Source organism: Erinaceus europaeus, chromosome 23 (genome assembly GCF_950295315.1).
Source record: "Erinaceus europaeus chromosome 23, mEriEur2.1, whole genome shotgun sequence".
NCBI lineage: Eukaryota > Metazoa > Chordata > Mammalia > Eulipotyphla > Erinaceidae > Erinaceus > Erinaceus europaeus.
In genome coordinates, this window is record NC_080184.1 from 8,531,975 (window position 1) to 8,554,849 (window position 22,875).

The 22,875-nt window shown below is 43.8% G+C and overlaps 1 protein-coding gene and 1 pseudogene across 1 annotated transcript in view; both read right to left on the minus strand.

The window, feature by feature from the left end:
- LOC107523444 (zinc finger protein 709-like) overlaps positions 1-22,875 on the minus strand; it is a 511,405-nt gene that overhangs the window by 129,852 nt on the left and 358,678 nt on the right. The window lies entirely within an intron of this gene.
- On the minus strand, positions 8,602-8,923 carry LOC103123875 (large ribosomal subunit protein eL36-like; annotated as a pseudogene).

The following is a 22,875-nucleotide window of genomic DNA, read 5'->3' on the forward strand; positions in this document are numbered from 1 at the left end:
AGCCCGTCAACATTAAGTTGGAGGACTCGAAGAGCAGGACCAACAGCTTGAAAGCTGTCAGGAGCTGCTTGTTGCTGGCTTTGAAAGTGACTGGGATCCATGTGGATTCAGTCGGCTAAGAAGGATCATCAGTTTCCCCAATGAATGGGTACTCACGAGATGCACCACGGGAAGGTCGATCCAATGCATCCCGGTTCCATGGCTGCCAGTTCTTAGCAACATCGCCCCACCAGATATTTGTCGGGATCATCTAAGTTCATTTCCCACGTCTACACTCGACCGGACCTGCCAATATATGCGGATATCTTCGCCCACTCTGTCCAACGCTTGACGTCTCATCACCCAATCTGGTCCCCTACGCCTACACTGAACTTCTCTGTTCCAGTCTCTTGGAAACAGAGTTGGCAGTCAGCTGAGGTCAAGAACAAACACCTCATCACAGACCCCTGCAAGCATCAACCCGGCTTTGACCTAGCACATTATGATGGGGCCCTCCTCAATCGCTATCGAACAGGCCATGGCCGGTGCGCCGCTATGTTCCATCGCTGGGGAGCCAGAGATGACCTGAACTGCCCCTGCGGCTCCAGACAGACTATGACCCACATAGTCAACGACTGCCACCTCTCCAGATTCAAAGGAGGTCTCAAAACTTTACATCAGGCTCAACCTGATGCTGTTGACTGGCTACAGAAGAAGGGCAAACGCTAGAAGAAGAACACTAAGATCTACTTCTTGTTGGCAAGTCAAGCAGTTGCACAGGTTCAGATTCAAGTCAAGATGGATTTAGTTATGTTAAGGAAGTGGGGACCCTGTCATAAAAGGAGCTTCCAAACCTGCAAAAAATAATATAATTACTGTAAACCCCACCAATCTGATCTGGGGCTGATATTCAGGACAAGAGTCTATATAACCCTGTAGGTCTGAGTTCACATTCCATGGTCATATCTAGGAACATTATAGGCTGCACTCATTTCAGGACACATTTCCCTTGGGCGGAAGGACATGTCCTCCCAGACTCTCTTCAGAGAGTGTGGCAATCCCTACCAATGTTGACCCACATTAAGGACAATGTCCTGTAGATGCCCATAAGATGCTATTCCTGATGGAGCTGACCAACGATGGTGGAAAGATGGATCTGTGAGAGGTCTATGTGAGAATCTCAGGATTCCCTGACTAGGGCCCTGTATGGTGATATGGCCTGATAATGACCAGAAGAGCTATCACTAAAGTATGCTGGTCTCTTTCCCTTGTCCAACTTTTTTTAAATTTCTTTATTGGGGAATTAATGTTTTACGTTTGACAATAAATACAATAGTTTGTACATGCATAACATTCCTCAGTTTTTAATATAACAATACAACCCCCACTAGGTCCTCTGAAGGACCTGTATTCTACCCCCCCCCCCCCCCGAGACTTTTACTTTAGTGCAATACGTCAATTCCATTTCAGGTTCTACTTGTGTTTTCTGATCTTGTTTTAAACTTCTGCCTGACAATGAGATTATCCCATATTCATCCTTCTGTTTCTGACTTATTTCACTTAACATGAATGTTTCAAGGTCCATCCAAGATTGGCTGAAAATGGTGAAGTCACCATTTTTTATAGCTGAGTAGTATTCCATTGTGTATATATACCAAAACTTGCTCAGCCACTCACCTGTTGTTGGTTACCTGGGTTGCTTCCAGGTTTTGGCTATTACAAATTGTGCTGCTAAGTATATATGTGTACACAGATCTTTCTGGATGGGTGTGTTGTGTTCCTTAGGAATTGCAGGATCATAGGGTAGGTCCATTTCTAGTCTCCTGAGAGTTCTCCAGACTGTTCTCCACAGAGGTTGGACCAATTGCCCTTGTCCAGCTTTTATAGTACTTTCTTTGTCTGACAAGGTTAGCCTTAAAGGGAAGTGAAATAGAAAGTAGGTGAGGAGGGCATCTAGGTCTAACTAGAAACTATTTGATTAAGTATTATATGTTGTATATATTTTTGTTAATGACTGTCTTAAAAAGGAAACACTGACAAAACCATGGGATAAAAGGGGTACAATACCACACAATTACCACCACCAGAAACCCATATCCCATCCCATCCCCTGAAAGCTTTCCTATTCTTTATCCCTCTAGGAGTATGGACCCAGGGTCATTATGGGGTGCAGAAGGTGGAAGGTCTGGCTTCTGGCTTCTGTAATTGCTTCCCAGCTATCGGGTTCTCCCCAACAGGTAGTTGCGAGGAGGGAGATCTGGACCAGCTGGACCCCCCTTTTGGAGCTGAGTGGGAGGGAGAGTGTCAACGACTTGAGAAAAGAAAAGACACCGAGTCGGGAGTTCTGTTAAGGCAGTGACTCACTTTATTGAGGAAAAGGCCATTCTTTATAGGTGGGGGGGGGCTGGAAAGATAGGGTGAGATGACGTTAGAGGTGGTGTGAGGTGGCGTCACCATCGTGGGGCCTATGCTCTTTACACATCATCAGTTGGAGGGCAGAGGTGAATTCAGGCATGGCACGGCTCACAGGAAGTGCTGTGTCACTCTGAGGAAGTTAGTGACCATCAGCGAAACTCGAGCCAGGCTTAGGGAGTGTCTGATGGGCCTAGATCAAGGCCAAGCAGGTCCCAACATCTCCCCCTTCTGTTTTTGTAATGCCAGGTCGCATAGCTCCTGTCTTAGGTTGTCACCATGCCAGTGATCTTACCCATCATTGGTCAACTGGAGTGCCGGGGAGGGTTCGTAGCCTTCAGGCTCCAGAGTCCTGAGTCTGTGGTAGTGGACCTTAACTTGGTGAAGCCATATTTCCTCGAGCCTTTGCTGGATAAACTGTGCACTTTTATTGAGCAAGTAAGGCCCCATGGTCAAGAGGAGGAGAAGGAGAAGGAGGGGGCCTAGAAAGGGGAGGAAATAGGGTAGCAGGCCATGGAGGCCAGTCCACAGGGGGCTGTCTTGGAACTCTCTCCTCCTTTTTTCTAGATCTTCTTGAAGCTTCTTTATCTTGTCTTGGACGATCCCAGACCGGTTGGCATAGAAACAGCACTTTTCCTGTAAGAACAAACAAAAGCCTCCCTTCTCTGTTGTAAGCACATCTAATCCCCTACGATTTTGTAGGACCACACATCTTGGGGAGTATCATCATCACGATCAACAGGAGGGCCTTTGTTGATAAAATTCGTAAGCTCTTGCTGGCCGAGTAGCTTCACAGCGGGTAACAGAGACGCAGAGACAACGGCTGGTCAGGGAAGCTGTATTTCTTTATTTAGGAACAACGATTCATAAACTAAGACAAACTAATCACCAAACAGAACTCTGCTGTCTCTTTGCGGCGGCACAAACACTCTCTCTTACTCTCCAACTCTCGAACTCAGGAACCCTCTCCTGGGGTTCCTTGGGGCGGGCCCAAGCGGGCCTGCGAAATTAACTGGACTGATCTAATTCTCTTGGCGGGGGAGGGCTAGAACAAACCAATGTAAAGCATACGACAGGCCTTCATTTTCTCCTAAGAATTCTGTGGAGGAAGCAGAGGGGAGAGTCTCAGGGCCAAGAGCTACCCTGGAAAGATCATTGTCATCATCCTCCTGTTGGGGCAAATATTTTATATTTCTGGCCGGTGTCCATATTGGTCTTTTTTCATTTTGGGGGAACACTCATCTGAATCCTCTACCTGCTGTGAGAAGTGGGTCTGGCCCTCTCCAGGCTCCAGTGAGTGGGTCTTTCCACCAGACCCAGATTGAGCTATATGAGATGGAGGGGGCCCAATGTTTCTGGAAGGGGGGTAGCTGAGGACTAAATTTTTATTTTGAAAAATTTAATATATTCAAGGTGAATAATGCCTTTTTTAGTTGGTCATGTGGGGGTAGGGACTCCCCCTTTTTTATATTTATTTAATTTATTTATTCCCTTTTGTTGCCCTTGTTGTTTTATTGTTCTAGTTTTTATTGTTGTTGTCGTTGTTGGATAGGACAGAGAGAAATGGAGAGAGGGAGGGGAAGACAGAGAGGAGGAGAGAAAGATAGACACCTGCAGACCTGCTTCACCGCCTGTGAAGCGACTCCCCTGCAGGTGGGGAGCCGGGGTTCGAACCGGGATCCTTATGCCGGTCCTTGTGCTTTGCGCCACCTGCGCTTAACCCGCTGCGCTATAGCCCGACTCCCCCCCTTTTGTTTTTGTAATTGAGATTTGAGGGCCTGGTTTTGTCTTTCAACAATTGCCTGTCCTCTGGGGTTGTACGGGATGCCTGTAGTGTGGGAAATTCCCCATGCGTGGAGAAACTGTGAAAAGGATTTTCTGACAAAGCACGGGCCACCCAAGGATGGCAAAGCACTGAAGCATGTGACTGATAGCATGTTTAGATTTTTCTCCAGAGTGAGCAAATGCCCAGCATGTGCGGGAGAAGGTATCAATTGTCAAAAAGATATATTTGAGTTTTCCAAAAGGAGGATAGTGGGTAACGTCAGTTTGCCACAAATGATTAGGACAGAGCCCCCAGGGGTTACTTCCCATGGTCTGAAGAGGGGGCACCTGTAGAAAGGGCTGACAGGACTTGCAGGTGCGCACTATTTTTTTGAGGTCTCTTGTGGGGATACACGGGAACCTATGGTGGAGGCCTCTCCAGTTGAGATGTGTTAAGGAATGAAACCATGTGGCCTCAGAGATGGTGTGAAATTGTAATGTAGAGGCCAATTGGTCAGCAATGTAGTTTCCTCAGGATAGGAGTCCTGGAAGGCCTTGGTGTCCCTGAAGATGTTGGATGAACAGGGGTTTTATTCTTTGCTTAAGCAAGTTTTGGGTCTGGATCATCAAGGGAGTAATGGGATTGGAGTCAAGCCTGATATGGGCCTCTACCAGATTGGGTAGTAGGTTGACAACATAAAGACTATAAGAAAATAGGTTAAATGACTCAGGCATGGCATTGAGTGCCATGACAACTGCGTACAATTCTTTGAACTGAGCCAACCCCTCGACAGTGTGAACATCTGTCTTTATGGGTGTGGCCGGATTGTCTCGTCTAGGGGGAGGAAAAATAACTATGGAGGATCCCGAGTGCCCTCCATCAGTAAAGATGGTGAGATAATCAGGGTCCGGCTGGGAGAGGAAGAGACGGGGAGGCCTCCACTCAAGTCTAGAAAAGGAGCTCATCCATTTGTAAGGCCCATAGTGACAGTCTATATTTCCAAGAAAGCCTTCTAGAACCAGGGCAATCCGGCCATGGTTCCTCTGTAACCAGAGGAAATCAGTATTTTTGAACGGGGTGATAAGAGATGAAGGTTTGACCCCAGAGTCAGACAGAAAGGTCCATACCCTTAACAATACAATCAGCTATTTGGTCGGTCATGGAATAGACTTGGGGGGACCCCTCCCACAGAAAGATGAACCCAATGAACAGGTTCACTGTTTTGACCGAGCAGGGTGGTGAACAATGTTTTTCCAGGGAGAATGTAAAGGATGAGGGGCAGACTGGGGTCATAGCGTTTAAGAACCACTGAATCAATGGCGGCCTGGACCCTGGCAAGCAGCTCTAGGTTATCAGCCCCCAGGGGTATATTGGAGGAGAGATCACCATCTCTTAGGAGGTCATAGAGGGGGAGAAGCTCTTCGGTAGTGATGGGAATCCAAGATCTCAACCAGTTAATTTCCCCCAACAGCTTTTGCAGCTGAGGGAGGGTATAAGAGCCCTGGATCTGGAGCTGAGGTTTGACTGGGGAGACCGAATCTAAGCATAGTATAGATCCAAGAATCTTAAAAGGGGGTATCTTTTGTATTTTTTCAGGGGCTATCTGGAAATGGTTTTGTTTAAGGATAGAGAGACACTGAGCAGTGAGCTTATGGATGGCGGCAGGGTTAGGGGCTCCCAGGATGATGTCGTCCATATAAATGTAGAACAGGACATCAGAGTCTTTTTGGAGGGCAGAAAAAATGGAGTGCATATAATACTGGCAGATTGGTGGACTGTTAGCCATGCCCTGTGGCAGGACAGTCCACTCAAAATGGGAGTCAGGTTCCCCAAAGTTGGTGGAGGGGATAGAGAAGGCAAATTTACTGCAGTCATCAGGGTGTAGGGGGATGGAGAAAAAACAATCTTTAATATCAATTATGGTCAAATGATATGAACTGGGAATTTCTGGCATCCAGGGTAGCCCTCTTTGAGGGGTCCTAAGGAGGACCATTCTTTCATTAATCTTTCTTAGATCATGTAAGAGCCTCCATGAGCCATTTGCTTTTTTAATCACAAAGACGGGGGAATTCCAAGGGCTGGTAGAAGTCCTCACCTGACCCAGTTCTAGCTGTTGTTGGACCAGTTGACGTAATTGTTGTAATTTTGGGGTTGGAAGAGGCCACTGCTCAACCCATATGGGGTCTCCCGGCTTCCACTGAATTTTTGGTACCAGCGGGCGAGCAGTGCCCCTTAGGATTGGGGGTGAAACGGCAGTGAGGACTTGCGAAGTTTCTCAAAATGGGGATCTCCCCTGTAGTTAGGGAAAATCTTCTTTCCCTGTTCAAAGGACTGTTGATACTCCTCGTCATGTAAGAGGTCATAATAGAATCTCTTGTGGTCTGTTGTAAGGAATGCCTCGGCTTCTCCAAGGATGTCCTGGCCCAAGAGATTGGCTGTAAGGCCAGAGACCACCAAGGGACGCACCTCTCCATGATTGCCTTCGTGATCAGCCCAAGGGAGCCAGGTGGAGGTTTCCCATGACGTGGACTGCCCTCCCACTCCCAATAGAGGGGGTCCGGGGAACAACTGCCAGGAAGGGGGAACCTCCTCCTTTCGGATAACTGTCCAGTCGGCTCCAGTGTCAATGTGGAACCTGAAGGTTTTTTCTCCTATGGTAAGGGTCATTTTAGGTCTAAGTCTGGGAACTAGAGGGACAGTCCAGTGGGCCCTGACATGACCCCTCCCTTTGTTTAACAGGGCTGGGGACGGCCCCTGAGGGAGTTTAAAGGTTGGCCTTTGAGACTGAATTTAGTTTTGCAATCTTGGGCCCAATGAAAGCCCTTTTTGCACTTGGGGCAGGGTGTGTGAGACCCCCCAGTGAATTGGTTGGGGGGGGTTTGCCTGGTTAGGGCACTCTTGCTTAAAGTGGCCCTCTCTGCCACAACCAAAGCAAGTGCGCCCTTTGCTAGTTGAAGTTTGTTGGAGGGTATTAACTAGGACGGCTATATCTTCTTTATGGGCCTCTTTAAGAGCGGCTGCCAAGGCCCTAGTCTGGTGAGAGGAAGAGCCAACATCTCTGGCGGCAATAATCCAACAATCAAGACTCTGCTGGTGCAGCCTGGCACAGGCAAGTTTATGGTCAGCGTTCATGCCGTCCCAAACCAATGATCTGACAAAGCGGTCCCTAAGTTCACCTGCTGGAAATTTTCTTTGCAAGCTCTCCTGGACCCTATCGATAAAGGAGGGGAGGTCCTCACTGTTCTGATTAATGCCTGCTTTGGGGGATTCAGTGGGTCCCTCATCGAGCTTTCGCCAGGCTGTGAGGCCAATGGCTCTAATTTGATCTTGATAAGGGGGGGGGGAATAGCTGCCTGTTGGGCACCCATGGCAAATTGGTCAGAGGTGCCAGAGAGCACGCCAACGGTGATAGGGATGGGGGGTTGGGCATTTTGGTTTCTTTCTCCCTGGGCTCGGCACTCTTCATTAAAATAGGCCAGAAATTTAAGAAATGTGGGCCCAGGCAGGACAGCTTTAGCCAATTCTTTCCAATCCCGGGTGATGCAGGCCTGGTGGGCTAGGCCCTCAAGAATAGTATCTGCCCAGGGTGAGCTGGGTCCGTCTTCGGCCACAGCCTTTTTTAGTCCTTTTAATTCTCTGAGGTCCCAGGGATACCAGGTGGCTGGTCTGTTACCCCCGGGATTAAGACTGACAGGGTAAAGGTGGGGAGTTTCTCCTAAGCCAAAGGCCCCTCTCATATAGGGAGGGGGCACTGAAGGCAAGGGACCAGGAGTGAAGAAAGGGTTAGTGAGCGACTCAGGAGTCGGGGACTTGGAGGAACAGGGCTTAATGTCAGGCCAGGGAGCACAACCAAAGGGGTCTAAAGAGGGGTACAGGGGCTCTGAGGAAAGTGGGGGCAATTTATCGGGTGCAACTATTTTGGATCAGTCTTAATCTCTGTCTCCTTTTGTGGCTGTCTTTCTTTGGTTTCCTTGGGAGGCCTGGGTGGAAAGCAGCTTTTTGGAGCTGAGATAGTAGGGAGTACCCCGAGAGGGGGAATCTCTCCTTGGTCAACCTGGGCCCGAGTGATCAGTTGTTCTACTCAGTCCCAGGTGTCCCAGTCGAAGAGGTTGGCGATAGGAAGCCAAGGGGCGAACTTGAGTAGGCACCCCCAGGCCTGAAGGGCTTGATTATCAGAAAGAGTCAATCCTCGACTCTTAAGTAAAATACGCAAGGATTCAAGGGAGGGATCTGGCTGCCCCTTGGATGAGGTGGAACCCATGACAGGACTAGAAATATAGGGGTGAAAAAAAAACTGGCACCCGAGGGGTGACAATCGACTGTGCTCACCTGGCCGGGCCCCTCGGGGGACCTTAAGGAGTCTTAACTTAGGAGTGGTCGTATAAACCCCAACCTCAGTCTTGGCATGGCCAAGACTTTCCACTGAGCTGAAACGACTCCACGGCTCAGTCCTTCTTGGCCGCCACCTTGCACATGGCAGCCAGCACGTTGCTCAGCTCCTCGCACTTCCTCTTGGCGCGGATGTGGGTCCCGACCTGCTTCTTGATGAACTTGAGCGCGCTTGCCCTTGGAGACCTTGAGCAGCTCCATGGCACGGTGCTCACACGGGGCGAAGCCGCTCACCTGGCGGATCATGTCCCACACCAACTTGGTGTGCTTGGTGAGGCGCCCACGCTAGTGGCTGTGCTTCGGCTGGCTCACGTTATTGGTCACCTTGTGGCCCTTGTGGAGGCTGACGGCCATCGGTTAGCACACGGCTATGGCCATGGCTGCCGCTCTGCTCGGACTGCCTGGGCAGAAGGCTAATAAAGGCTCTTGCTATCGCATGTGATTCTGGTCTTCTTTGCGTGAGATTGGGACTCGAACTTCCTGGCATAACATATAGATATATGATATATATATATATATATATATATATATATAACTTTTCCCTTGCTCATGACTCTCGGTGTCTCAGTCCTTGTTTTATTAAAGTGTAGACAGAGTGTGTTTTGTACTGTTTCCCACATGGGGTCTACAGTCAGCAATATTTATACACCTTTCCCATATTTGGGAGCTACTTTCTTCCCTGATCCAGCTTTCTAGCCCATTTTCCAGCCATGACATCATCTCCCCAGACAATAACTTGGGTCCTGCATATGTTGTGTTTTTAGGAATAGCAAAGAAGGTCGCCTGAGAACACAAGACAGGACTAGGATTACTTCAGCCTCCAAGCCAGGGGCGAGTACACATGTGGCTCATGGACTGAAAGGGGCTTAAGGAGAAATTCCTGGGTCTAAAGAACGTATCTACTCAGGAGCAACTGGTATCAGTGCAGCAGTTTGACTGTTGACATATCACTTCTGGTCTGAGTTTTATCAACAAAAAGACTGCTGGAGGGAGAAGATCACCTAAACCTCATCAATTTACTACTGTTGGTGCCATGGCTGTTGGCCCTTTGGGGCTGGAACAGCAGCATGGAAGCCCAATACTGATGGGGGGGGGGGTGGGCTGAGAACTGGCGGGGTGATTTGGGAGGAAAACTACAGCCCCCATGGTCAGGAGGTGAGGCTATATTGCTGGACAGCCTTTTCACATTGTTCTCCTGATAAATTAGGGAAAGGGGTGAATAATACCTTCAGAAATCAAAGGGGTTTTTTTTGTTTTTCGTTTTTTCAGAAACGTAAGGCCACAGAGAACTGCTTGTCTTGGCTCTTGGAAGGGCTTGACCTAAGGAGCTCCATCTTGCCCCCCCAGAGACCCTGTCAGTATCAGACAGTTCAAGGGAAATTCTTGCCCCACAAGAGTACCAGCCCATGTATAAAATACTCTTAAGAAAGAGGGAGTAGCGGGTGTGGATATCTCTGAAAAGGTGTAGAGGGTCAAAAGGGGGAGTTCTAAAAATTTTTTTTTAATAAATTTTTTTTCAAATATTTATTCCCTTTTGTTGGCCTTGTTGTTTTATTGTTGTAGTTATTATTGTTGTTGTTATTGATGTTGTTGTTGGATAGAACAGAGAGAAATGGAGAGAGGAGGGGAAGACACAGGGGGGGAGAAAGATAGACACCTGCAGACCTGCCTCACCGCCTGTGAAGCGACTCCCCTGCAGGTGGGGAGCCGGGGGCTCGAACTGAGATCCTTACTCTGGTCCTTGTGCTTGGCGCCACGTGCACTTAACCCGCTGCGCTACAGCCCGACTCCCTGGAGCTCTAAAATTAACTGCCTATATTAGCTTCTGTACCCTGCTTGCTTGTGGAAGTTGTGATTTTTGCCTTTATAACCAGCTGTGTAACAAGGGCTGCTGCCCCTCTCTCTTTGTCTGAGAGACAGCCCCTGGCCAGGAAATAAAGACTCTCATAGTTAGACTTTGGTTGTCTTACTTGCCTGGAGCCCACAACACTCGGGCTGGGGATAGAGCAGAGATTAGGACCAGGGTGTTGTACCCTGAGGGTGTCGGAGACACTTTGCATAACTACTGTGCTATCTATTGCCCACCCTATTTTACCTTTTGGTGATACCTGTGAGTGATTAAGCCTAAAATCCTATTTATAGTTAAAAAGCCCTCAGGCTCCCATTACCTTTAGGGAAAATAGATAACATAAGAAGGTTTAACAGCCTTTTTGCTTCAGCTCGGGGACTGAAATAACATTGAAACAACTGTTAATTATTTATGACTGTGAACATTACTTAGACACAAATCAATCCAGGCAAGTGTGATTAGTGGATTGAAAAGTACTAAGAGAGTGACCTCCTAACACACCATGTGCAATGGTTAAACCCAGAAGAAACATTGCAGAACCAGGAGAAAAGTGCAGATGAAAACCCCCCAAAACGTAGAAGCACATAAGAATGAGGACAGCATCCAAACACTAATTGATGCAATAGTTACAGGAGTGAGGAAAGCTTTTGAAAGTAATATCATCAGAAACGAGGAAATAGTAAATGAGACTCTGAAAGAAAACACTAATTATCTTGAGATTTTTTAGAGAGTTGGAAGCTGAAATAGCTGAGCTAAGAGAACAATTAACTGAACAGTATCAGAACAGGGTAACAAAATAGTTAAGCTAAAGAAAACAGAAGAGGGGAGAGAGAGAGAGGAGAATGACTGAAACAGAAAACAGAATTAGCAAGATTGAGGATGAATTAGCAAAAACTAAGAAGTAAGAAAATTAAAAAGATTAAGAGATACTGAAAATAGCAACAGAGACTTATAGGGTGATCTCAAAAGAATTATTGAATTATTGGCTTACCAGAGGAAGACATAAAAGAAAGGGGAGAACAATATAATGGACATGAAGTTTCAAGAAGCCCACAGAGTCCCACACAGAATTAACCCAAACCTAAAGATACCGAGACACATCATATTTAAAATAAAAGGGAATAAGGGTAAAGAAAGGATCCTAAAAACTGCAAGAGGAAATCAGAGTCACAGAGGAAAACTCACAGGATTAGCAACAGATTTCTCAACAGTGTTAGTCTGACCACAGAGTTCTGTATCCATATTCCCTTCATTGGAAGCTACAGTAGTTCTCCCAAGGTCGCAGATATGGGTTGTTTTATTTGTTTATTATTATTTTTTCCTCCTGGGTTATTATCGGGGCTCAGCGCCTGCACTATGAAGCCACTGCTCCTGTGACCGTTTTTTGAGGTTTTTAGATAGGACAGAAAGAAATTGAGAGGGGAGAGTAAGATAGGGAGCGAGAGAAAGCTCTAACTCCCAGGAATATAGTGAATGTTTTGACTATATGAAATCATAGTTGCATGGCCAGAAGACAATACATTGGAGGTTTTCAGAAGCCAAGACTTTAAAAAAGCGCTGGAGGAATTAATGGTTTATAGTACATACAGTTTTTCATACAGGTGTCAAAATTTTCAATTTTCTGCAAAACACTCTCACCCTAAGTCTAGGTCCTTCTCCACCATAGTGCACTAGGACCTGAAATCCTCCCCCCTCTCCCAGAATCCTTTATATACCAAATCCAATCCAAGCTCTGCTTTGTGTTTCCCCTTTCTGCTTATTTCTGAACTTCTGTCCATGAGTGAAATCATCCCATATTTATCCTGTTCTTTCTGGCTTTGATGTTCAACACTGCCTTCCTTCCAGAGTAAAGAAGAAATGGATTATTCACCAACATGATACTGAGACCAATATATTAGTAATCCTGAAAGAGATACTATAACATCAGGAAATTTGTTAGGAGATTAATCATAATTTAATGAATCAAAATTGTTTTACTTACACTAATGATCATATTCATTTCACTCTAATTGTTTTAATTCAGTCATTGGTCAGATTGTTTAGAGAAATGGATATGACACGATGAGTTCGTTGATATTTGGGTGAAAATATTTCTCTAATAATGATGACCAGTGAATGGTAGAGAGTATATGCCAACACAGACAACTAAAGACAGATGTAAATCTGAAAATCCAGAAACTTGCCAAAAACTATTGGCTTGACTTAACTGCAGTTCTGTTGTTTTTCTAGCATTTGTACGGGTATGTGGACTGTGACTTTTATGCTGTTCACATCAGGGGCTGAGACTGGGGGAGGACAGGACTTGCCCTGACAGATTTTGGAAGCAGTTTGTAGAAGTGAGGAGTGGCAGAGTAGCTCTTTTGCCAGCTTCCTCTTTGTCTGACTCAGGATCCTGGGTATGGAATCTCCACCTTGCCTGTACTCACATGAGTTCAGCACACTGAGTAGCACACTGCTGGGGATTATTAAGGAAACTGTTGGTCCTGTGGAGAGATAGAGTAAGTGTTGGATTGATCGGATCCTATCTCATCTGCTAGATAAATTTCCTTTATTTCCTGTTGCTATTGTTGTTTCTTTTGTGTATTGCCACCAAGATTGTGGGGTGTGGGTGTGGCGGTCAGAGAATCCTGCACAGTGAATCCATTACCCCAGAACACACTGGAATCTTTTTTTAATACTTATTTATTCCCTTTTTGTTGCCCTTGTTGTTTTATTGTTGTAGTTATTCTTGTTGTTGTTATTGATGTTGTCGTTGTTGGATAGGACAGAGAGAAATGGAGAGAGTTAGGGAAGACAGAGAGGGGGAAGAGAAAGATAGACACCTACAAACCTGCTTCACCATTTGTGAAGTGACTCCCTTTCGGGGATCCGGGGGCTTGAACCGGGATCCTTCCTTGCGCTTTGCGCCACCTTCACTTAACCCACTACTATCGCCCAACTCCCAACACACTGGAATTTAAGTGCAAGCTTTCTTGCCAAGGGCTCTCAGGGAGAATTCAGCACCCAGACTGTTGGGCAGGAAGCCCTGAAGAGGTGGATTGTGTGGAAAAAAAACCTGGTCAGGTTTCTCTTGCCATCAGGCCTTCTTGCCTGGAAAGGCAGATATTTGGGTGGGTAAATATGTTCTGTGGTCTTGGAGCATTCCCAGCTGAAATATACAGAGGTGGTTCTGCCTGCATTGATTAGGTTGAGATCAGCAGATGCAGTATCAATTGGTATGAAGTGAGAGAAGCATGCAGGAAAGCAAGCCCCACCCCAGAGGTTCCAGGAGTGGGATAAATATGGGTTATATAGAGAATGGGGAAGTTTCCTGCTGTCTTAGGGTTTAAAAAGGCAATAGATAGTTATTATTATAAACAAATTATTTGGAAATTTGTTTGACTTTGAAAAATCCCATTGTTAGGATTTGCTGTATTGTACAAGACTTCACCATAATTTATTTCCTTTAATGCGATTTCCATATACCTGTATCTTATAAATTGACACCACCAGTTGCTTCTGTTCTCACTGGTCTAAGCTTGTAAGTGATTTAATATTTCAAAGATAATGTATTAGAAATGTATTAACAATTTGAGCATACTGTTAATATTCAATCCGATTACAAATTTAAAGTCTTAAGTATTTAGACTGAAGGAATGTATACTCAGAGCTATGGTCTATGCATATATATATATATATATGCCATATATGGTCTATCGAATGTTTGAGACATTCAATCCATTTTCCCCTTTGATATAGATTAAATAGTGATTTGTAAGACTATAAGTTAATAGGAGTGTATATTAACACTGTTCCCCCACCAAAGGTGTCCCTCTCTTTACTGGTGGAATTCTACCCCTGTTGACATGTAATTTTATAAATTAATCTTTAATAACTCATAATTTTTTTAAAAAAGGAAGTGAAGCATGGGTCAGAGAAAAAATGGACAAAGGATACATATATATATATATATATATATATAATTGACCTTGGGAAAACTACTGCAGTTTCTTTTCTTTTTTTTTTTTTTTTCTGCCTCCAGGGTTATTGCTGGGGCTGGTACCTGCAACATGAATCCACTGCTCTTGGAATCCTTCCCCCCCCACTTTGTTGCCCTTGTTGTTGTAGCCTTGTTGTGGTTATTATTGTTAATGTCGTTCATTGTTGGATAAGACAGAGAGAAATGGAGAGAGAAGGGGAAGACAGAGAGGGGGAGAGAAAGATACCTGCAGACCTGCTTCACCGCCTGTGAAGCAACTCCCCTGCAGGTGGGGAGCTAGGGGCTCAAACCGGGAATCCTACACCTGTCCTTGTGCTTTGAACCACATGCGCTTAATCACTGCACTACCACCCGACTCCCACTACTGCAGTTTCTAATGGAAGGAACTGGGACCCAGAACTCTGGTGGTGGGAACAGTGTGGAATTATTCCCCTGTTATCTTATAATCTTGTAAATCAATATTTAATCACTAATAAAAAAAGAAAATATAGTTTCAACATCAGTATTTCTCTCCTTTATATATTTTCACCAGAACACTGTTCAATTCCGGAGTATATTGGTGCAGGGGATTTAATCTGAGTCTTTGGGAAAGTCTTTTTACCTATTCATTAAGCTATCTCCCCCTCCCAACACCAATGTTTCTATTTGCATAGTTACATAGACCTAAAATAAATATCAAACTTTCTTAAATTTATATTGACATTATTTACCCGTTTAGGAGAGAACAGACATGCTTGATGGGATTTACCTTAATCGCAACCCACTTAATTCTGGGTGGGTCCTTTGCATTTTGACTGATGAGATAACCTCTGGGGCCTCTGAGATTGGTTGGACAACATTCTTAAGGTGTGTCAACCATCTATAAAAAGAGCTCCCCATGGGAATAGTGGTTACTCTGCAAAAGTAGAGGCTCTTAACTCCAGAGCTGTGTGACAGGAACATCAATACGAGATTGGCTGTCTCCTGTATATTTCTACAGTAAGTATCAAAGACTCTTTCCTTTTTTCCCTTTCTTAATGGAAACAGGGGCTCTTGTGTGTATAATTTCACTTCTTTGGGCCACTTTATTATTTAGCCTGAGAGACAGACTGGGAGAATAATAGACCATACTCTAGTCGCTTAGCATCTCGCATGTGGTGCCAAAGGTCAAACTTGGGTCTTATCACATGTTAAGTCAGTCATTTTACTCAGTGAGCTATCTCTTGAGTCTTTGCTGACAATTTCACCAGGAGATAAAATTGTTAGTTATTTTTTAAAGATTTTATTTATTTGTGAGAAAGACAGGAGGAGAAAGAACCAGACAACACTCTAGCACATGTGCTGCTGGGGATTAAACTGGTGACCTCATGCTTGAAAGTCCAAAGCCCTATCACTGTGCCACCTCCCAGACCATACTTTTTTCTTTTTTCCCCCTTTTCCTTTCTTTCTTTCTTTCTTTTTTTTTTTTTTTTTTACCAGAGCACTGCTCAGCTCTGGCTTTTGGTGGGGATTGAACCTGGGATCTGAGGGCCTCAGGCATGAAAGTCTCTTTGCATAACTATGCATTATACTATGCCCCACCCTAAAAATTGTTATCGTGTCATTGGATTTTATCTGAAAATGTTTGTGATGATCTGACCTGTCATTTCATTCAAATCACTTAAAATGGTTTAGAATGAAAAAAATGTAAAAATTACTTTATTTAATGAGGGAATATATATTCAGAGTGCATCCCGTGAGTACCCATTCATTGGGAAACTGACGATTCTTCCTAGCCGACTGAATCCACATGGATCCCAGTCACTTTCAAAGCCATTAACTGGCTACGGAAGAAGGGCAAACGCTAGAAGAAGAAGAAGAACATATTTAGTGATGGGACTGGAACTCAGGACTTTATGTATGCTTACAACTTGAGACCTCAAACACTTCACTTCTTGTAATATCTTTTTTTTTTTTTTTGCCTCCTGGGTTATTGCTGGGGCTCAGTGTCAGCACTGCTCCTGGAGGTTAAACTTTTTCTTTTGTTGCCATTGTTGTTATTGCTGTTGGATAGGACAGAGAAATCTAGGGAAGACAGAGGGGAAAGAGAGAGAGAAAGATGGACACCTACAGATCTTCTTCACTGCTTGTGAAGCAACCCCCCTACATCTGGGGAGCCCCGGGCTCAACCCAGATTGGGTCCTTGTGCTTCGAGCCATATGCGCTTAACCCGTGGTGCTACCACCCGCTCCCCCCACTCTTGCAATCTCTATCATGTCAATTCATGTGTTAAGGGAAATGTGATTGATCTTATATTTTAGAGCACTTTTTTTTTTTTTTTTTGCAATTAGCATCAGGTATAAGACAGCCAATATGGCAAAGCAACCACCATACAAATGAGCTGTTTAATGACCCTGGTTATACACTTTCAAAAACAGATTTTAAATAATAAAGAGTATACATAAGTGAATATGAATGTATGAAATAATACTTTTTTTTTTGCCTCCAGGGTTATCGCTAGAGCTACGAATCCTCTGCTCCACGCTTCCATTTGGATTTTCTTTTTAATTGTATATGACAGAGAGAAATTGAGTGGAGAGGGGGAGAGAGACACCTGAAGACCTGTTTGTGAAAAGGTCCCCGCCTGCAGGTGGGGAGCCACGGACTTGAACCAGGAGCCTTGAGCTAGTGTCCTTGCGCTTGGTACTGTGTGCACTTAACCCGCTGCGCCACCGGCCACTTTGCTTTTCCTTCCAACCAGGACAACAAGAAATTGTAACAACTCCTGTGGTGTGGCCTTTCAGATCAATCCACAAGGGAGGTCGAAACTTTACATCAGGCTCAACCTGACGCTGTTGACTGGCTGCGGAAGAGGGGCAAACGCTAGAAGAAGAAGAAGAATCCACAAGGTGAGACTTTAAAAACCGAAGGATGGGAAACTGCGTCAGCTCCTCCTCTGGTGACAACGTGATCAGTACTCAGCAAGCCAACGAGGAGAGAACTGAGCTGCAACCAGAGGAACAAATTCCATTTGAAATCTCTCAGTCCCTTCCCCTGCAGACTTCACCAGAATCACAGTTGGATCAAGAGACAAAGGCTAAGGTCACTCAAAGAAGCAGCATTGTACAGAAACTGTGTAAAAGAATGCATGGTCCTAGAAGAGAGACATCAGAGGAAATGATCGAGGAGTGTGGGATCTGTCTACTGCATATAGTTCCTGGAGACCGCATTCGAGTTTTGCCATGTATGCACTTCTATCATGGGAAATGTGTGAATAGTTGGTTGAGGAATTCCCTTACGTGCCCCATGTGCAGGCACCCGTGCACCACAAAACAGACTTCATCCATGAGATACCCGTGTAATTTGAGGTGAACCAGCACATTTGACTGCCCACATTTGTTACTGAGGCAGAGTCAAGAATTGATTACGGGCATTGTACAGGTTTTCTTAGCACTATTTGACTGTGGAATATGTTGGGGTTAATGTACTTGATGTTGTGGATTTATCTTAATATAAATAAGATAGGATTTATAAATAAAGCCTTGATTAAGTATTCAAAAGTGATTATATCTTATCATTGTCTTATTTATGAGTTGTGCAAAGTGTTTCAGTATCTGTGCATATTTGTATAGAGTACTTTCTTTCTAAATTAAACAAGTTTTTCTTACCACTGAAACTTTTTTAGTCAATTAGTGCTCAGCCTGTTTCTTTTTATTCTTTAATTTATATAATTTTTATTTATAAAATGGAAATATTGATAAGACCATAAGATAAAAGGGGCATAATTCCACACAATCCACCAGTTCTACATCCCATCCCCTCCTTTGATAGCTTTCCTATTCTTTATCCCTCTAGGAGTATGGACCCAGGGTCATTATGGGGTGTAGAAGGTAGAAGGTCTGGCTTCTGTAACGGCTTCTCTGCTGAAAATGGGCATTGGAGATCAATCCATACTCTTAGCCTGTTCCTATCTTTCCCTAGTGGCACAGGGCTCTGGAAAGGTAAAGTTCCAGGACAGATTGGTGAGGTCACTGCCCAAGGAGGTCAGGCTGGTATTGAGGTAGCATCTCCAACTTGGTGGCTGAAAAAACATTAAGATATAAATGAGCCGCCAAGTTTTAGATGATATCATGATGCCAAACTGACCTCCCTGGGCAGGTAACCTCAGCAATGTGTCCTGGAATTTCACCTCTCCAGATTCCCGCCCCCCCTAGGGAAAGATAGAAACAGGCTAGGGGTGTGGATAAATCTGTCAACAGCCATGTCCAGACAAGAAGGAGTTATAGAAGCCAGACCTTCTACCTTCAGCACCCCACAGTGATCCTGGATCTATAGTCCCAGAGGGATACAGAACAGGAAAGCTTCCAATGGAGGGGATGGGGTGGGAAACTCTGGTGGTGGGAACTGTGTGGAATTGTACCCCTCTTATCCTATGGTTTTGTTGGTAATTATTAAATCAATAAAAATAAATAAATAAAAATTTTAAAGTGGTAAAAAATGAATAAAAGAATGGATAGGCAATAAACACACACACAAAGATACCACAGCAGCAAATCTTCATTCAGTGTTGTAGAGATTGGGTTTGAACTTGGGACTCAGACATAGCAAAATAGCACACATGAGCACACATGAGCTACCTCTCTGGCCCAGCCTCCCTGTTTGTGAACAGTATACCTATTCCCTGTAGGGATGAAAAGGCAGAACTGCAGTCAGTTAATGACTCAGAGGCCTCCATCCAAGGTATCCCCGGACATTTCCAATAAGATAGGTGAGAGCAGGGCTTCTACTCTCTTTGTGGCTTTTCCAGGCTCATACTGGGGACAGCGATGAGTGGAGTGAACCTAAACTTTGCTTGGACCTGGTAGTGAACTCCAAAATAATGTTGACGGTTGGTGCCATGAAAGCCTTCTGATGTTGGGGAGGTTCAATCCACAGCACCACTATGGGGTAAAGCTGAATAAGTGACCTGGTTTAACAAATAAAAAAGGTGACCAAAATGTTGGACCTCAAGCATGACCTATTAACTTTGATCCCTAGCATTCCACTTGTCAGACTGATCCTTTGGTATTCTCTCAGTCTCCTCTCTCTCTCTCTCTCCCTCTCTTTCTCATTAATCCATAAGTAGATCTTTTAAAAAACAAATATTCCATTTTAGGTAGCCCTAACCCACACTTCAGAGGTTTAAACCTGATTTTGTTAGATGCATCCATGAGTGAAAATCTGTCTGGATTTGTCTTAGTGTTTTGAATTAACAATATCAAATATCATTATTAGAAATTACATAGTCAATGGATAAATACTAATTATACTGTTTTGCAGACCAAATGTCATTACTATTTAGGAATAGTACATGTTCTTCCAAAATAATAAATAGAATATTAATTTATTTATGCTATTGCCATTCTTTTCTATTCATTCTGTTTTCCTCTTCTCTTTTCCCAACAGAAGACTTTCTTCATTTCCTTCTTTCTCCCTCTCTCTCTCTCTCTCTCTTTAGATAAAGGATGAGGCATATGGAGAGAGAGAAGAGAAGGAACAGCTCCATAGCTAATGAAGTTTCTTTTTAAAAAATTTTTAATTTCTTTATTGTGGAATTAATGTTTTACATTCAACAGTAAATACAAAAGTTTGTACATGCATACCATTCCCCAGTTTCCCATATAACAATACAATCCTCACTAGGACCTCTGTCATCCTTCTTGGACCTGTATTCTCCCCCTCACCACCCCAGAGTCTTTTACTTTGGTGCAATACACCGACTCCAGTTCAGGTTCTACTTGTATTTTCTCTTCTGATATTGTTTTTCAACTTCTGCCTGACAGTGAGATCATCCCATATTCATCCTTTTGTTTCTGACTTATTTCAGTCAACATGAATTTTTCAAAGTCCATCCAAGATCAGCTGAAAATGGTGAAGTCACCATTTTTTATAGCTGAGTAGTATTCCATTGTGTATATATACCACAACTTACTCAACCACTCATTTCTTGTTGGACACCTGGGTTGCTTCCAGGTTTTGGCTATTACAAATTGTGCTGCCAAGAACATATGTGTACACAGATCTTTTTGGATGGCTGTGTTGAGTTCCTTAGGATATATCCCCAGGAGAGAAATTGCAGGGTAATAGGGTAGGTCCATTTCTAGCCTTCTGAGACTTCTCCACAGAGGTTGGACCAATTGACATTCCCACCAGCAGTGCAGGAGGGTTCCTTTGACCCCACAAACTCTCCAGCATTTGTTGCTGTTACCTTTTCTGATGTATGACATTCTCACAAGAGTGAAGTGATATCTCATTGTTGTCTTTATTTGCATTTCCCTGACAACCAGAGACTTGGAGCATATTTTCATGTGTTTCTCGGCCTTTTGGATCTCTTCTGTGGTGAATATTCTGTCCAGGTCCTCTCCCCATTTTCAAATAGGGTCATTTGTTTTCTTGTTGTTGATTTTGGCAAACTCTTTATGTATTTTGGTTATTAAATTCTTGTCTGATGTATGGCATGTAAAGATCTCCTGTGAGGAGTCTCTTAGTTTGGGTAGTGGTTTCTTTTGCTGTGCAGAAGCTTTTTAATTTGATGTAGTCCCATAGGTTTATGCTTGCCTTAGTCATCTTTGTAACTGGATTCGTTTCACTGAAGAGGTCTGTAAGATTTATGCGGAAAAAAATTCTGCCAATATTTTCCTCTAAGTATCTGGTAGTTTGTGGTCTAACATCCAAGTCCTTGATCCACTTGGAATTTACTTTTGTATTTGGTGAAATATAGTTTCATTCTTCTGCATGTTTCAGCCCATTTTTTCCAACACCATTTGTTGAAGAGACTCTGCTTTCCCCATTTAATAGGGCACCTTTGTCAAAGATTAGATGTCCATAGGTGTGGGAGCTTACTTCTGGGCTCTCAATTCTTTTTTTTTTTTTTTTTTTTTTTTTTACCAGAGCACTACTCAGCTCTGGCTTATGGTGGTACAGGGGACTGAACCTGGGACTTTGGAGCCTCAGGCATGACAGTCTCTTTGCATAACCATTATGCTACCTACCCCTGCCCCTGGGCTCTCAGTTCTATTCCACTAGTCAGTGTGTCTATTCATGTTCCTGTACCAAGCAGTTTTGATGATAACAGCCCTATAATACAATTTCTGGGAGTGTGATGCCTCCAGTTCTGTTCTTTCTTCTCAAGATTGTTTGGCAATTCTAGGTCTTTTCTGGTTCCAGATAAACATTTGTAACATTTGTTCTATTCTCCTAAAAAATGTGGTTGGGATTTTAATGGGGATAGCATTAAATTTGTATATGGCTCCGGGCAGTATATTCATTTTCATGATGCTAATTCTTCCAACCCATGAACATGCAATATCTACCCACTTAATCGTGTCTTTTTCAATTTCTTTGAGTAGTGACTCATATTTTTCAATATACAAGTCTTTCACTTCTTTCGTTAGGTTTATTCCTAGATATTTTATTTGTTTTGTTGCTATAGTAAAAGGAATTGATTTCTGAATTTCATCTTCTTCTAACTGAGTGTTTGCATAGAGGAATGCCACTTTTTAAAAATTTTTTTTATTTAAAGTTTTTATTATTATTATTTATTCCCTTTTGTTGCCCTTGTTGTTTTATTGTTGTTGTTATTGATGTCGTTGTTGTTGGATAGGACAGAGAGAAATGGAGAGAGGTGGGAAGACAGAATGGGGGAGAGAAAGATAGACACCTACGGACCTGCTTCACCACCTGTGAAGCAACTCCCCTGCAGGTGGGGAGCCGGGGTCTTGAACCGGGATCCTCAGGCCAGTCCTTGAGCTTTGCGCTTAACCCATTGCGCTACCACCTGACTCCCATGCCACTAACTTTTGAATGTTAATCTTGTAGCCTGACACCTTACTGCATTGCCTGATGATTTCCAAAAGCTTCTTGCTGGATTCCTTAGGTTTTTCTATGTATACCATCATGTCATCTGCAAATAGGGAGAGTTTAACTTCATCTATTCCAATCTGTATGCCTTTAATTCCTTGCTCCTGCCTCATTGCTATGGCAAGAACTTGCAACACTATGTTGAATAGTAATGGTGATAGTGGGCAGCCCTGTCTAGTTCCTGATCTGAGTGGAAATGCTTCTGGTTTTTCACCATTGAGTTTGATGTTGGCTATAGGTTTGCTATATATAGACTCCACTATCTTCAGGAATTTTCCATCTATTCCCATTTTTTCTAGTGTTTTGATCATAAATCAATGTTGTATTTTGTCAAAGGCTTTCTCTGAATCTATTGATATGACCATGTGGTTTTTGGTCTTGCTTTTGTTGATGTGGTGGATCACGTTGATTGATTTACTTATATTAAACCAACCTTGCATGCCTGGGATAAACCCCACATGGTCATGATGAAAAATCTTTTTAATATACTGCTGTATGTGGTTGGCTAGAATTTTGTTCAATATTTTCGCATCTATGTTCCTCAGAGATATTGGTCTGTAGTTTTCTTTTTTGGTTGTGTCCCTGTCTGCTTTTGGTATCAGAGTGATGTTGGCTTCATAGAAGCTGGCAGGGAGTATTCCAGTG